Source organism: Diorhabda sublineata, chromosome 5, assembly GCF_026230105.1.
Source record: "Diorhabda sublineata isolate icDioSubl1.1 chromosome 5, icDioSubl1.1, whole genome shotgun sequence".
Lineage (NCBI taxonomy): Eukaryota > Metazoa > Arthropoda > Insecta > Coleoptera > Chrysomelidae > Diorhabda > Diorhabda sublineata.
In genome coordinates this window covers 38,273,674-38,290,526 of record NC_079478.1, presented here as the reverse complement: position 1 = coordinate 38,290,526, position 16,853 = coordinate 38,273,674, and the positions used below count along the sequence as shown (strand labels likewise).

The window sequence follows — 16,853 nt, the reverse complement described above, 5'->3', positions numbered from 1 at the left end:
TAGTAAAACCAATTAATTTGCTACTAGATTTTTTGTAACTTTTCGTGAAAAGGTCTTTCAGGCGGATTATATAAGGCGATGATTAATTAACAAAGCTGTAAACATCATGCGGATTATTACATCTAGCGCCAAGTTGAATAGTCGATCTAAATCCATTGTTTTTGTTTTTCATTTTCTTATAATTAATATATTACTCGACATATTCTCCTCTTAATTGGATTACAGCGAACCTGAAACGTCTCGAAACGTTTCTTCTTGCTGCGCAAACCAGACCCTCCACAGCATTTATTACCTCCTAGTTACCGAAGAAAATTTACGATCTTTCAACCTTTTTTTTCTGTTGAGGAAAGAGATGATAGTCGGACGGAGCCAAATCTGGTTAATAACGGGGGTGTTTCAATAAATCAAAACCTAAATCACCAATTTTTTCCATGGGATTTGTGTGCAGGGGCGTTGGATAGATTTCCGCGTTTTTCCTCTCCAATTTTTTCCCGTAGTAATGTCGAATAGGAATTTTTCTACCCTTATCCAAAAAATCAATCATGATTAATCCACGGCAATTCCAAAAAACTGAAGCGACAACAGATTTTTTGACACGAAACTTCTTAGGTGTTGCAGAACCAGAGTTTCTCAATTCCATCGATTGTTGCTTCGCTTCTGGATCGTAGAAATGTACCCAAGTCTCATCCGTAGTGAGGTTTTGAGAAGTCTAAATCGTTTTCGTCATGAATTGCATCGATATTTTTGAGGACTTACACAGAAACTGTCATTCCCGATAGTTCATCATCTTCTTTTGCAGCTTGCAGGACTCGATCGATGACTCGATACTTCAATTTTTCGATTTTCACAATTTCCGTGGACAAACTTTACACTTACACTTCTAATAATTTATTGTTCGTTGCTATGGTAACGCAATAGTTTGTTTACGCATGGAACTGATCTAGGCTAACTAAATATCAATACATCCTCGTATATTAATGGAGTAAAAAAATGGAAAACGTAATCGATTGGAAAGGTTATGGATGCTGGTTCCTTAAACTAGGAACATTTAATTTAATAAATCTTCAATCGAGATCAATATCTGTCGATTAAGAATAAATTAGGATGATTCGTAATAAAAAAACCCGAAGTTCTCAGTTTCGCGATCGAGAAATTTTAATTTCGAAATCGTCGGTTAAATTTGACTAATTAATATCTTTAAAAAGATTCTATTCGATTGAATTCGAATTGGTGCGCCTGCTTGGATTGTCCTGGAGTCGGGATAACGTCTGTATCAGAGTCGAAATTTGGATAGTTGTTGCAGTGACTATTTGGCCGTGTGCGGACACTCCGAAGAAGGTGCCGAAATTCGCGCGGATACAAGGATACCCCGAAATTTTTTCTCGTAAAACTAATACGCGGAAAACAATGAAATACTATTGGGTAAGTTCATTATTTATCTTATTTAATCAAGTGAAGTAATTTAACCGGGTCAATTCTATATAAAGAAGCTTTCCAAACAATTTTCTATCTAATATTTATATGAAAAAATGTTTAAATTATAATTATAAGTGATGTTGTTTGCGAAAACAACCCTTAATTGCTTTTGGTTCCAACTTGAATCCCCTATAAACTTTACGGAACGACCGGTGCGTGTGTTTTGCGTAAATTTAACTTTCGGTAATTTGACCTGGTTAATCTGCATGTAAAAACTCCCTTTCGTGCACCTGACACTCCAACAATTCCATCCGACGTATAATTTATCTAATTTTGTAAAATAAAAAGCGTGGAAATATTTTCGGAATTGAATTTTCGTTTATTAATATTTAATTTTTACTACGTTCGATGTAAATTTCGGGCGTTTCTTAGTCGCTTTCGCAACCCTTTACCAACTCGAATAAAATGAACACTCAATTTCTTTTTTTTTTTTTTTAAACACAACGTCTGCAGATCGTTTTCCAGCAGCATTACCCGCATCACTAGTTCTTTTACATTGAAAATCTTTTAATATTTCCTCGTGCTAAATTTAATGATACGGTTCTAAATTTTAAATTGGCTATTTTAGGTTATTTAAATATATAATTCTCGTGCTTTAATGAATCCATATTCCAACTATAGCTGTATACATAATTAGAACGGAATATGTATATACAGGGTGTCCCACGACGAGTTAAAACTATCAACAAAATTACGTTTGGGTTTTCAATTAAAACTTTGTTATTTTAAATAAAACACCCTGTATATTAATACATATTTGGAATCTACGTAAAATTCTAGTATACTTTTGTCTAGAAACTTTTTTCGAAAAATGCATACTTTTTGAGTTATTAATTTTTTTGTAAAAAATTTGAACAATTGCAGACCCTTATAAATTATTTTTTTACGTGAATACCCTTAAAGATATGAAAATTGTTTTTGTTCGGTTGCTTTTAGAAAGGTCAGACGTATTTCAATCTAAGTTGTAAAATTTCCCATTTTATACAGGGTGTATATAAAAAGTGTTTAAAGTTTAACTTCATAAATATCAAATTTCAATATTTTTATATTTCTCAATTTCAATAACTCAAAATGAAGTTACCTCAAAAAAAATGTTTTTTGTATATACAGGGTGTTCCACGACGAGTTAAAACTATCTGTATATGGCGAAATATTTACAGTTAAATCATAAATTCGACTGTATCTTTATTATTTTAAATAGAACACCCTGTATATTAATACATTTTTGAAATCTACGTAAAATTTCAGTATACTTTTGTCTAGAAACTTTTTTCGAAAAATGCATACTTTTTGAGTTATTAATTTTTTTGTAAAAATTTTATCAATTACAAACCCTTATAAATTATTTTTTTACGTGAATACCCTTAAAGATATGAAAATTGTTTTTGTTCGGTTGCTTTTAGAAAGGTCAGACGTATTTCAATCTAAGTTGTAAAATTTCCCATTTTATACAGGGTGTATATAAAAAGTGTTTAAAGTTTAACTTCATAAATATCAAATTTCAATATTTTTATATTTCTCAATTTCAATAACTCAAAATGAAGTTACCTCAAAAAAAATGTTTTTTGTATATACAGGGTGTTCCACGACGAGTTAAAACTATCTGTATATGGCGAAATATTTACAGTTAAATCATAAATTCGACTGTATCTTTATTATTTTAAATAGAACACCCTGTATATTAATACATTTTTGAAATCTACGTAAAATTTCAGTATACTTTTGTCTAGAAACTTTTTTCGAAAAATGCATACTTTTTGAGTTATTAATTTTTTTGTAAAAATTTTATCAATTACAAACCCTTATAAATTATTTTTTTACGTGAATACCCTTAAAGATATGAAAATTGTTTTTGTTCGGTTGCTTTTAGAAAGGTCAGACGTATTTCAATCTAAGTTGTAAAATTTCCCATTTTATACAGGGTGTATATAAAAAGTGTTTAAAGTTTAACTTCATAAATATCAAATTTCAATATTTTTATATTTCTCAATTTCAATAACTCAAAATGAAGTTACCTCAAAAAAAATGTTTTTTGTATATACAGGGTGTTCCACGACGAGTTAAAACTATCTGTATATGGCGAAATATTTACAGTTAAATCATAAATTCGACTGTATCTTTATTATTTTAAATAGAACACCCTGTATATTAATACATTTTTGAAATTTACGTGAAATTTCAGTATACTTTTGTCTAGAAACTTTTTTCGAAAAATGTATACTTTTTGAGTTATTAATTTTTTTGTAAAAAATTTTATCAATTACAAACCCTTATAAATTATTTTTTTACGTGAATACCCTTAAAGATATGAAAATTGTTTTTGTTCGGTTGCTTTTAGAAAGGTCAGACGTATTTCAATCTAAGTTGTAAAATTTCCCATTTTATACAGGGTGTATATAAAAAGTGTTTAAAGTTTAACTTCATAAATATCAAATTTCAATATTTTTATATTTCTCAATTTCAATAACTCAAAATGAAGTTACCTCAAAAAAAATGTTTTTTGTATATACAGGGTGTTCCACGACGAGTTAAAACTATCTGTATATGGCGAAATATTTACAGTTAAATCATAAATTCGACTGTATCTTTATTATTTTAAATAGAACACCCTGTATATTAATACATTTTTGAAATCTACGTAAAATTTCAGTATACTTTTGTCTAGAAACTTTTTTCGAAAAATGCATACTTTTTGAGTTATTAATTTTTTTGTAAAAATTTTATCAATTACAAACCCTTATAAATTATTTTTTTACGTGAATACCCTTAAAGATATGAAAATTGTTTTTGTTCGGTTGCTTTTAGAAAGGTCAGACGTATTTCAATCTAAGTTGTAAAATTTCCCATTTTATACAGGGTGTATATAAAAAGTGTTTAAAGTTTAACTTCATAAATATCAAATTTCAATATTTTTATATTTCTCAATTTCAATAACTCAAAATGAAGTTACCTCAAAAAAAATGTTTTTTGTATATACAGGGTGTTCCACGACGAGTTAAAACTATCTGTATATGGCGAAATATTTACAGTTAAATCATAAATTCGACTGTATCTTTATTATTTTAAATAGAACACCCTGTATATTAATACATTTTTGAAATTTACGTGAAATTTCAGTATACTTTTGTCTAGAAACTTTTTTCGAAAAATGTATACTTTTTGAGTTATTAATTTTTTTGTAAAAAATTTTATCAATTGCAAACCCTTATAAATTATTTTTTTACGTGGATACCCTTAAAGATATGAAAATTGTTTTTGTTCGGTTGCTTTTAGAAAGGTCAGACGTATTTCAATCTAAGTTGTAAAATTTCCCATTTTATACAGGGTGTATATAAAAAGTGTTTAAAGTTTAACTTCATAAATATCAAATTTCAATATTTTTATATTTCTCAATTTCAATAACTCAAAATGAAGTTACCTCAAAAAAAATGTTTTTTGTATATACAGGGTGTTCCACGACGAGTTAAAACTATCTGTATATGGCGAAATATTTACAGTTAAATCATAAATTCGACTGTATCTTTATTATTTTAAATAGAACACCCTGTATATTAATACATTTTTGAAATTTACGTGAAATTTCAGTATACTTTTGTCTAGAAACTTTTTTCGAAAAATGTATACTTTTTGAGTTATTAATTTTTTTGTAAAAAATTTTATCAATTACAAACCCTTATAAATTATTTTTTTACGTGAATACCCTTAAAGATATGAAAATTGTTTTTGTTCGGTTGCTTTTAGAAAGGTCAGACGTATTTCAATCTAAGTTGTAAAATTTCCAATTTTATACAGGGTGTATATAAAAAGTGTTTAAAGTTTAACTTCATAAATATCAAATTTCAATATTTTTATATTTCTCAATTTCAATAACTCAAAATGAAGTTACCTCAAAAAAAATGTTTTTTGTATATACAGGGTGTTCCACGACGAGTTAAAACTATCTGTATATGGCGAAATATTTACAGTTAAATCATAAATTCGACTGTATCTTTATTATTTTAAATAGAACACCCTGTATATTAATACATTTTTGAAATCTACGTAAAATTTCAGTATACTTTTGTCTAGAAACTTTTTTCGAAAAATGCATACTTTTTGAGTTATTAATTTTTTTGTAAAAATTTTATCAATTACAAACCCTTATAAATTATTTTTTTACGTGAATACCCTTAAAGATATGAAAATTGTTTTTGTTCGGTTGCTTTTAGAAAGGTCAGACGTATTTCAATCTAAGTTGTAAAATTTCCCATTTTATACAGGGTGTATATAAAAAGTGTTTAAAGTTTAACTTCATAAATATCAAATTTCAATATTTTTATATTTCTCAATTTCAATAACTCAAAATGAAGTTACCTCAAAAAAAATGTTTTTTGTATATACAGGGTGTTCCACGACGAGTTAAAACTATCTGTATATGGCGAAATATTTACAGTTAAATCATAAATTCGACTGTATCTTTATTATTTTAAATAGAACACCCTGTATATTAATACATTTTTGAAATTTACGTGAAATTTCAGTATACTTTTGTCTAGAAACTTTTTTCGAAAAATGTATACTTTTTGAGTTATTAATTTTTTTGTAAAAAATTTTATCAATTGCAAACCCTTATAAATTATTTTTTTACGTGGATACCCTTAAAGATATGAAAATTGTTTTTGTTCGGTTGCTTTTAGAAAGGTCAGACGTATTTCAATCTAAGTTGTAAAATTTCCCATTTTATACAGGGTGTATATAAAAAGTGTTTAAAGTTTAACTTCATAAATATCAAATTTCAATATTTTTATATTTCTCAATTTCAATAACTCAAAATGAAGTTACCTCAAAAAAAATGTTTTTTGTATATACAGGGTGTTCCACGACGAGTTAAAACTATCTGTATATGGCGAAATATTTACAGTTAAATCATAAATTCGACTGTATCTTTATTATTTTAAATAGAACACCCTGTATATTAATACATTTTTGAAATTTACGTGAAATTTCAGTATACTTTTGTCTAGAAACTTTTTTCGAAAAATGTATACTTTTTGAGTTATTAATTTTTTTGTAAAAAATTTTATCAATTACAAACCCTTATAAATTATTTTTTTACGTGAATACCCTTAAAGATATGAAAATTGTTTTTGTTCGGTTGCTTTTAGAAAGGTCAGACGTATTTCAATCTAAGTTGTAAAATTTCCAATTTTATACAGGGTGTATATAAAAAGTGTTTAAAGTTTAACTTCATAAATATCAAATTTCAATATTTTTATATTTCTCAATTTCAATAACTCAAAATGAAGTTACCTCAAAAAAAATGTTTTTTGTATATACAGGGTGTTCCACGACGAGTTAAAACTATCTGTATATGGCGAAATATTTACAGTTAAATCATAAATTCGACTGTATCTTTATTATTTTAAATAGAACACCCTGTATATTAATACATTTTTGAAATTTACGTGAAATTTCAGTATACTTTTGTCTAGAAACTTTTTTCGAAAAATGTATACTTTTTGAGTTATTAATTTTTTTGTAAAAAATTTTATCAATTGCAAACCCTTATAAATTATTTTTTTACGTGGATACCCTTAAAGATATGAAAATTGTTTTTGTTCGGTTGCTTTTAGAAAGGTCAGACGTATTTCAATCTGAGTTGTAAAATTTCCCATTTTATACAGGGTGTATATAAAAAGTGTTTAAAGTTTAACTTCATAAATATCGAATTTCTTTATTTTTATATTTCTCAATTTCGACAACTAAAAATGAAGTTACCACAAAAAAATGTTTTTGTGTGTACAGGGTGTCCCACGACGAGGTAAAACTATCTGTATATGGCGAAATATTTACAGTTAAATCATTAATTCGACTGTAACTTTGTTATTTTAAATAAAACACCCTGTATATTAATACATTTTTGAAATCTACGTAAAATTTCAGTATACTTTTGTTTAAAAACTTTTTTCTAAAAATGGATACTTTTTGAGTTATTATTTTTTTTGTAAAAAATTTTATCAATTGCAAACCCTTATAAATTATTTTTTTACGTAAATACCCTTAAAGATATGAAAAATTTTTTTATCCGGTTGCTTTTAACAAAATCGGACTTATTTGAATCTATGTTGGAAGATTTCTCATTTTATACAGGGTGTGTATAAAAAGTGTTCAAATTTTTACTTCATAAATATCAAATTTCTTCATTTTTTTAAATAGAACCTCCCAGTTTTTTCTATCGAGTGAATACAATTTGATTTGAGATAAAGAAAAATAATTTCCACCCCTGAATGCATTAAAATAGAAAAAACCGGGTGGTTCTATTTAAAAAAATGAAGAAATTCGATATTTATGAAGTTAAAATTTAAACACTTTTTATACATACCTTGTATAAAAAAAAGATTTTTTCAACAAAGGTTCAAATACGTCTTACCTTGCTAAAAGCAACCGAACAAAAACCATCTTCATATCTTTAACGGTATCCACGTAAAAAAATAATTTATAAGGGGTTGCAATTGATCAAATTTTTTACGAAAAAATTAATAACTCAAAAAGTATGCATTTTTCGAAAAAAGTTTTTAAACAAAAGTATACTTAAATTTTACGTAGATTTCAAAAATGTATTAATATACAGGGTGTTCCATTTAAAATAACAAAGTTACAGTCGAATTTATGATTTAACTGTAAATATTTCGCCATATACAGATAGTTTTAACTTATCGTGAGAGTATATACAAAATTTTTTGTGGCAACTTCATTTTCAGTTATTGAAATTGAGAAATATAGTTATATATATATACATATTTTCCTTAATTATCGTTGCTATAATAATTTGTATCATGGATCGAATATCCGAGATGAAGATTCCGCTTGTTATTTCAGTAGCGGTTACTCATTAATTTTTCTCTTGAAATCCGAAACACCCATAATTTTCTTAATTAATTACACAAATTAATGGCACGGTGATTCGATTAAAAATCTCATATCATCGATACGTAGTAGATGCAATAAAAACTGCATTTACAACTACAACAATCGCGAAATAATCCAAATCAAAAATAAGAACAAACAAATAATGTTTAAAAAATGTCAAATTACTTTGGTTTAGTCACGATTTTGTCTGTACGTACTTTCTATTTCTATTGTGCTATCTTTTTTAACAACCTGAAAGATTTTAACATCAGAAAGACGAAGTTTATTTTAAATAAAAATATCTGCGTCTCTGGTGAAAGATATATCCTTGGAAACAAATAACTTCCACATGATTACTGATACAGTAAATCGTATTTTCTTCTACAAATATATATATACGAGTAGTATGATAATTAGATAGAAATGTAACAGCTGTTGACATACAGAAATAAGATTTGTTGACAGATTTTGATGCTGCTCAGTATATAAATCAAAACTTTTCTTTAGAATTTCGCAAAGTTTATACCGAATGAAATATTATCATTTCAATACTGTTAATAATAATATAATAATATATAGTTCTCAATGCTGAAGAGTTGTTTGGTTATAAAACAAATTGCTGGCTGGCTGTGTATACGAAAAAAGGCCAGAGTACTAAAGGCAGATGAAGTAACCAAATTTTTTGTAAAGCTTCATATAAACAACATCTATTTGGAATCTTTGGTACATGTGATAGAGAAAATGCAATAAGTTTGAGCTTAGATGATGTGCAAGATATTGGGAGGTTTATTACGTTTTTACGAGATGAAAAGAATCGTATGTCACGAATTTTTACCATTACCAATTAGATTAGTTGTTGGAAACAGAAACCGCTGGATGCCATACAAAAAAAATGTGTATATGACGATTTTTTCGAAAAAAAAAACTTCTAGATCCAAATAACTTTATTAGGAAGATCCAATAGGACACATATTTTGAAAAAATGTATCTTGACGATAACAAAAAGTTCAAAAAGTGGTAGGAAAACCGAAAACTAATTTTAACTTTTAACGAAACCCAAAATAAATTGTATTTCTACTCACCCTGTATTAGTTTTATGAAATATTATCCGAATAAATCATATTTATGAATCAAGATAAACAATTTGACATTGCTGTACACTTTTTTTACCAAAAGTAAAAATATATATATAGAGCAGAATTTAATTCTGGGCCTAAGACACTAGAATTAAGATAAAGGGTCTTAAAATAGAATTTAAAAAATTTCCAGGACACCAACATTTAATAAAAAGGATCCAAAACAGAATAAACAAACTTTTTATGACAATAGAAGTTGAAAAACGTCCGGAATAAACTTAAAAAAAGAGTCTAGGAGACGAAAATGTTGCGGGAAAGTATTTGGAGGGTTTGGATCTTAAGAAATATGAAAAATATTTAAAAAAAAGTCAAAAAGAAGAGAATTTGTGTATAATACGTTAGAAACCAAATTATTCAATAAATAGAAAATCGAAAATTATCTCAAAAATCCAATATTTACAAAAGAATATATAAACAACAATTTTTTTGAAAAAAAAACTTCTAGGTCCAAATAACTTTATTAGGAAGGTACAATAGGACATATATTTTGAAAAAATGTATCTTGACGATAACAAAAACTTCAGAAAGTTACAGGTAAATCGAAAACTAATTTCAACTTTTATCGAATCCCACAACAAATTGTATTTCGACTCACCCTGTATTAGTTTTATGAAATATTATCCGAATAAATCATATTTATGAATCACGATAATCAATTTGACATTGTTGTACACTTTTTTTTCAATTATACAAGGTGTTACAATTTTTTTATCCACTATTGAACAAATTTTTGAAATACCTCGTATAACTTATCGTAATTTTGTGATAACGAGTAAATAAAAAAGTGAAAATTGAACTAATATAGAAGAATATTTATGAGGTAAATGTATTTGGGGTCTTAAATATAAAAAATGTGTCGAATAATGAAGTTTTTTGAAAACTCTTCCGGGGCAACTTTAAAAAATTTCCAGGACACTAAAACTTAATAAAAAGGATCCAAAACAGAATAAAAAAACTTTTTACGACAATAGAAGTATCACAAAATGATTATTTAACCTTTTTTACTTGCAAAATACAAGACCTGTGACCTAATAATTATACTTTAATTAATTAATTGAAGGCACGGGAAAAAATTCGAGATCGGGAAGAATTTTTGTTGAGCAAGACAATAAGATGGCCGAGGACTGGTTCCGATTACCCAGACTTCAACCGGGTTTGGGCCATTATTGGTTTGTCAGACCGGCTTTCCCAGCGTTGCAACTTACTCAAAAATCCAAATTTATTCAAATCGAAATAGATTAAAGTACATAGAATTAGCTGTAGCGACATTCAAATTTGAAATTAAAATTTAATCGAGTTTACACATCCAAAGACGTGTCTCACCGAAACGAGTTAACTTTAAAAATGAAGCCACTTAGTTGGTAAACAAACTTCCAAAAGTATTTTATTCTGTAGAAAAGTCATTAAGTCTTTTATTCCACCGGTTCGGTCAATATCCGGAACGAGTTAAATTAATGATTTTTCCAAAAGAAACCGAGTTAATTTAATTAAAACAATTCAATAGAAATAGTTTCGTTGCAGTATGATTATTCGTCTCTAACAAATTACGCTTTTCAACGACAAACGTTTTTTGTTCACATTTATAAAACGACAACGACAATAATAGAGAGGAAAAAAAAATCCCCGTGTATAAGTTATAAATCGTAATGTGGGTCGTTAAGCATTTAGATTTAGCTCAGCTTAAAAATACATTGCATTCGAGGTAGTTGAGGCTACACTCAAAACCGAGAAAAAAAAAAGGTAACGTACGATAATTTAGAACCGTAATTTCCTCTCGACTCCACCAACCATAAATGTAAATCGGCAAAAAGATATCGAACCACGATGTTATTTTTGATATAATTCATTTATTTGCATCGAAAGCTTCTTCCAGTTCGAGGAGGTTCCCTTCGATCATTTTCGTTTCCATATTAGTTGTTTGGAGATGGCGGCGCTGTTTAGTCCGAGTAAATACGTAACGTAACCCAAAAGGAAAGGGTATATCTGAGATACGACTCGATAAAGGCATAATAAACTAATATAAAAAAAAAAATAATGAAATATATTGTATCTCCAGCCGAGTTATCCAAATTGAAATTCCGTTGGAACTTTGAAGTAGGTGAAGCCGACAATGTGAAGGTCGCACAAACGGAATAAAGAGAAACGTCCATTCAGAATGATAATATATAACGAATGTAGTGGAATTTAGATCTGCCAAGTCGTATTTCAGTCCACTGGGTCACTGGGTGTTTGAGATTTTATCGTCGAAATTCCGTTATTAGTTTCTCATAATAGTGTGTCGAAACTTTCGATCTGACATCGTCGTTAATTCATAACAACGATGATGGTTCCAGAAGTTTCCTAGAGATGGTCGAATATAAGCACATGTTATGTCGATACAATTATTTTATTTGGAAAGGTCTTTGTCCAAATAATATAAAAGTTGAATTAGATGGGTAGCAAAGTTTAACCAGATCGTACGATTTGCGAATACCGGAATCGCAATGGTTGAAGATAACTCTAGAAAAATGGCAGAAAATCCACTGGAAAATATAATTAATAATAATTTGGACACGAGAAAGATGTGGGCGAGATGGATACCGCGTTTTTTCACAATGGAACATGATTGGTAATGTTTTACAAATAGAAACACGAAGTTTCATAACCATGGTTGAAACGTGGGTCCATTACTTCAAACCCAAAGCAAAAAAAAAACATTCAAAACAATGGACTGAAAAGGTGGAACCGGTTCCGAAGAAGACAAAGACTGTTGTATCTGCAGGTGAGGTCACGGCGTCGGTTTTTAGCGACAATTTTCATTGACTATTTCGAAAAATGATCGGTGGCCAAAATTAATGAATTAAAATTTTAATTGCTATTTTATTCGGCAGACTCGGATTATTTTCTGTTGCCAGACTCGTTGGTCAAAGTTTTTCCAACAATGGAGAGGTAATTGATGGGTATTAATGTTGTCTTTGTTGAGCTAGATACTTCTGGAATCATCCCCGTATTTATATCTACTAGATCTTAATAAGTGATTGACTGGAAGTAAATACATTGTTGGTAAAATAGCAACAAGAAGGGAATTATAAAACTTCGACAAATACAAAAAAAAAGACTTTCAAGGGGATCTCGAAGCGAGCAGCTTATTATGTACAAGCATTTATCAAAGAAACCGTTTAAACGAGAAATTTCCGTCTGATATAACGCCGACGGAAATTAATTTCATTCTTTTTAGTTTGCGAACTTATTGCGAAGTCATTTTTCGAAAGAAAATAAGTTTTTTCTTTGTATCTCGTTTATATTAATCTTTTCTTTGCTAATTGTCCGATCTATTAATCATTTTTTTTTCAATAATTACTCCGAAACCTTCTCGAAAGTTGAATGTCGAACGGTGGCGTTGAAGCAGCCATAACGAATCAAAAAATCAAACCGAATTATGAACTGTAATCTGGGAATCATTTCCCGTACGGAATATAAAGATATTGAGGTGTAACAGAAATCGATGAAAAACCAAGAGGAAAATACTTTTTCGCCGTTATATTATCGAAGTTTTCCGTAGTTAAAATCTTCATGTTCGAAAGTAGCATTTGCGTGGAAATTTCGAAAAGAAAAATTGATTTGATGCACAAGGGATTTTAATATGGATATAATAATAAATGAATGGATGTGAATTTAAAAGGTGAATAGCCGCAGCGGGGGTTTCTTTGAGAGATTAGAAATTTTGAATTTACCTTCCTTATTCGTCTTTGAATCCGTTTACCTAATTCGTAAGCCTCAAATTACAAAAAAATCATCGCAAGTCTATCCATTACACAAAGCACGATCTTTACTTAACTATTCCACGTTCAGAGTTTGTTAAAGGCTCAATATTTTACAATGAGATAAAAATGCACAATCATTTGCTAAGTGAAATCAAATCTATATCATAATTTGAGGACATATTGACTGGAAAGTGCTTTCGAATAATAATATTTAACTCCGAGCATGCCCCGTACTACTTTACAGTCCATTTCAGAAAAGTATAGAATAATAAAATGGGGAATTCCGTCCGGTTCGGTTCAATTTCGATGCCATAAGTGTAGGTTAATTATAACGTAAATAAAATTCTTTCCTTTATACGATTATCCTACCGGCACACTATTTTCAGTGTTTATGAATGGATAACAATAGGCTAAACCCTTAAATTGACCCAAAATCCGGGGTGGTACTCCCCGCACTTGATAAAAAGAAAGAATTTTACAATACCAAACTATGGAATAGGCTTAAATATTCGTTGGGTCGCTCCGTGGTCCCTTTACATACCTAATGAGGTTTTATTACTCTATACCTTTCTGAATTTCGATAGGAAAACAATGTTAGATACAATGTGATCAAATTAAAAGATGTTTCGTTTTCTAAACACATTTATACTTCACGTCAACGTTAATCGTAAAAATTGCTGTTTTTATACTTATTATTTATAATAATTTTGATAACGAAATCGATTCGCAGCTTGAATATTTGATTCGCGCGGTAAATCCGACCGTTAATAATCTTATGTAAATATATAAACTTTGACTTTAGCACCGGGATTATGTTTAAAGTTTTGACGGACCTTCTATACGTAACGGAATAATTAACTCAGATCCAAACTTCGAAGGACTGAATCTTGCGAAATCTTTTAGGCCGGTTACTCGACTGTAAAGCATTCCTCGAAGATGCGGACCCACCTCCGCGTTCAGGTCGTCTACCTTAGTGGTATATTGAGGTTAGAAACCAGTAGTAACCAATTTTTGGATTCTAATGCACCAGAAAATGTTTAAGATGTTGGGGCTTCAATCTAAGTGTATAGAATGGTTTTACCGAGCTAAAACCTTGATGATTCATATTACAATATGTTATTACAATTTTCAAAATACCGATTACAAACAAGTCAAGTATTTGAATGAAGGAATGATTGTTGTGTACAAATTTTCTTATAAATCTCCGAAGTTTGAGGGAAAGAAGAAATAAATAGATATCGGTTTCAATCAAACTTTTTCGATATCAATGCGGTGAACAAAATTTATGTAACAGCTTCATCGTAACCATATTTTTCTAGATAATTTATGTATTTGGCAAAATACAAAACCGCGATGTTTTCCTCTTGATAATTCGTAGTTTTCGAGATAAAATTTTCAAGATACAGAGTGTTTTTGACCTAATTCCAACAGAAGTCGGCTTCGACGGTGTCTTTTTGCAAGCTAATAGAATATGGAGTGCCTCAAGGTTCAGTACTAGGCCCTATTTTGTTTTTTCTGTATTAAAATCTGTCTATTTGCAGACGAAACTGGTTTCAAATTATGGTAGAATCCGTAGAATTCTATTACAAAAGTCCACGTTCAGGATTAGTTGAAGGCTCGATACTTTACAATGGATAAAAAGTGTATAATCATTTGTCGATTGAAATCAAATCTTTTCTGATCTGTAAACGATTAATATTTAATTCGAAGCATGCTGGGGATTGATTTAACTTGGTAATGACGAAAAAATTAATGATGAGTGGAAAAAGTTTTTGAACCGGCGACGTGCGACATCAGCGAGTTGTCGAGATATCATAAATCAGAAAAATCTATTTCTTCTATGTATATTTAACGATGAAAAGTCTGGAATATTAACATAAAATATTATGAATTTAAAAATAAGCGTTTTTCGTTGAGAAAATTGACTTTTTTAGCCTCGACTGCAAGTTTCGGAAAAAAGTTGATACGACTCGTCCTTAATAACGACATCTACTATGTAAAAACAATATTTACACAAGAAAATATTCATATAGAGATAATTTATATTTGTAATTATAAAAATATTGAGTTATTTGTTTAATTTTATGCGAGTCGAGTTTGTTGTAGAACTGATATAACAGACAAAGCTCATTAGCATAGAGAACAGACGTCCTGCATAATAATCAGCTAATTTTAGGAGGTCGTGCCGCATTCCCTTAGATAAAAACGATTGTCGAACATCAAAAACCGCAAACATTCGCGTTTGTGTGAAAATTACGATTCCTTTCTATTCCATACCAAGCAGTGTTTCCCCACCATGATTTTATAACATTTTTGACTCGAAAAACAATTATAAATGAAAAACTTCCAGTTCAACTCGATAATTATAAAACAACAGCTCATAAATCTGTCAACTATGTCGAAATTTTCCAACTCGCAGCCACCAAATCGTTCAACAGTGTAAAAAACGTCCAAGGGCTCTGTTGTCGACGCGTCCCGTCCCCAACACTCGCGAATATTTAATACAGGATGGAACTTTAGTAATTTAATTTTAATTTTACGCAAACATTCGCGTTTGCGTGAAAATTACCGATTCCTTTCTATTCCATACCAAGCAGCGTTTCACCACCATAATTTTATAACATTTTTGACTCGAAAAACAAAGAGAAACAATTATAAATGAAAAAATTCCAGTTCAACTCGATAATTATAAAACAACAGCTCATAAATCTGTCAACTATGTCGAAATTTTCCAACTCGCAGCCACCAAATCGTTCAACAGTGTAAAAAACGTCCAAGGGCTCTGTTGTCGACGCGTCCCGTCCCCAACACTCGCGAATATTTAATACAGGATGGAACTTTAGTAATTTAATTTTAATTTTACGCAAACATTCGCGTTTGCGTGAAAATTACCGATTCCTTTCTATTCCATACCAAGCAGCGTTTCACCACCATAATTTTATAACATTTTTGACTCGAAAAACAAAGAGAAACAATTATAAATGAAAAAATTCCAGTTCAACTCGATAATTATAAAACAACAGCTCATAAATCTGTCAACTATGTCGAAATTTTCGAACTCGCAGCCACCAAATCGTTCAACAGTGTAAAAAACGTCCAAGGGCTCTGTTGTCGACGCGTCCCGTCCCCAACACTCGCGAATATTTAATACAGGATGGAACTTTAGTAATTTAATTTTAATTTTAGAGATTCGTTGGGTGTCCCGACCTAATATCTTGTGATTCCTTTCAGATAATTCGAAACTTTTGGGTTTCATCGTTATTTGGAGTCATTTAATAAACGAATTAGTCGTGATAGTTTTTGTATGACGTTCAATTCGAAATATTTATCTCTCATTGTATCGTTTAGTCCGATATAACAGATATAAATCATTACCATGTATAGTCTGGACAGATTCCAATGAAAAAAAAAAAAAGAAGCGAAGAAAAGTTGGACAATGAACGGTGATTTACAGACTACTAAAATACTAAAATCCCTAGATCACGATCTAACGCACTAACTCTTGGAAAGTAACAAAACGACGATGAGAGAAATAAATATTTGAGACTGGGTCAACGTTTTTTCGCCGTCCCCGATAGAATGTAAACATTCGCTTCAAATAAATAGATTT

General features: G+C 29.6%; 1 protein-coding gene across 4 annotated transcripts in view; it reads left to right on the top strand.

Annotated features, from left to right (window-relative positions):
• The window catches only part of LOC130444392 (trace amine-associated receptor 1), a 76,914-nt gene that overhangs the window by 28,724 nt on the left and 31,337 nt on the right, over window positions 1–16,853 (top strand). For 2 of the 4 annotated variants that reach the window (XM_056779494.1, XM_056779493.1), the window contains exon 1: window positions 1,293–1,422. The exons of the other annotated variants lie outside the window; for them this stretch is intronic. The gene's annotated coding sequence lies outside the window, so the exon portion shown is untranslated. Of the gene's footprint in view, window positions 1–1,292; window positions 1,423–16,853 lie in introns of those variants that run through there. 4 annotated transcript variants of the gene reach the window in all.